Genomic DNA, 958 nt, shown 5'->3' with positions numbered 1-958 from the left:
TTTTGTGATCTCAAATAATGTTATGATGATTATTAAGAAATTACATTGAAAATTAAATCCTTAAATGTTATTTGAAATTCTATACTCTAAAAAATGATAGTAGCTATTATTGAATATTCTTATTATTCATGTGCATGCAAAGTAATACATAATAAAATCAAAATCTGGATGTAATTTTCTCCTGATATCAAGTTCAAATCTGCTGATTTCTGCCTTATGGTAAGTTAAGAAAAAGAGGCAGAGAAAAAAGTAAGAATGCATGATTCATTTCAATAAAAAAATAGAATGTGAACTAGCAAAAGCTGGTAAGGACACTCATCAAGAGTGTTAGGCGTAAGTGGTTGTCAGAAACGTCATTTTAGAGCCCCAATGACAGCTTCAGAATATCCTTTTCAAAGTAAAATGAATCAATATGTTCAACAAAACTTGTTACTTTCCTCCTGTATTTTAAGCTATATTTTTATTGGCAGTGTGATTCTTCTCAGGCAGATTTGTAAATTAATAAGAGGTCTAAGTAATTCAAAGTCAAGTTTGTAATTAGGAAACATTAAACTTCTATTTTTATTTTTTAAATAATTAAATTATTTAGTAATTCCCAATGTCTACTAGTTGTTTTTTCTACAGAAAGCTTTTCTGTTGTGTGTAAGTGCAAGTATTTTATTTGCTCATAAACCTTAGGAATATTTCCAATCTGGTGCTTAGATGTAGCATAATTTTTTTCTTAATTTTTGTGTCCATTCAGTGAATGGCCTTTTATTCTACTTAATAATAAGGGCCAAAATTAAAGATCAACATTTCAATAGCTGATCATAGTATTCATCTGAAAGACTGGTTTTTATGCAAATTATTTATAAACTAATTTGAATATAAATTACTGGCAATTTTATAGCTAAAAATAATGTTATTGCCATAGTTGTGCCAAGAGGATAAGCAAGGGTATTTTGAATGGTTTTAAAAC

This window comes from Mandrillus leucophaeus, unplaced genomic scaffold (assembly GCF_000951045.1).
Source record: "Mandrillus leucophaeus isolate KB7577 unplaced genomic scaffold, Mleu.le_1.0 Scaffold459, whole genome shotgun sequence".
NCBI lineage: Eukaryota > Metazoa > Chordata > Mammalia > Primates > Cercopithecidae > Mandrillus > Mandrillus leucophaeus.
This window is presented reverse-complemented; position numbering follows the sequence as displayed.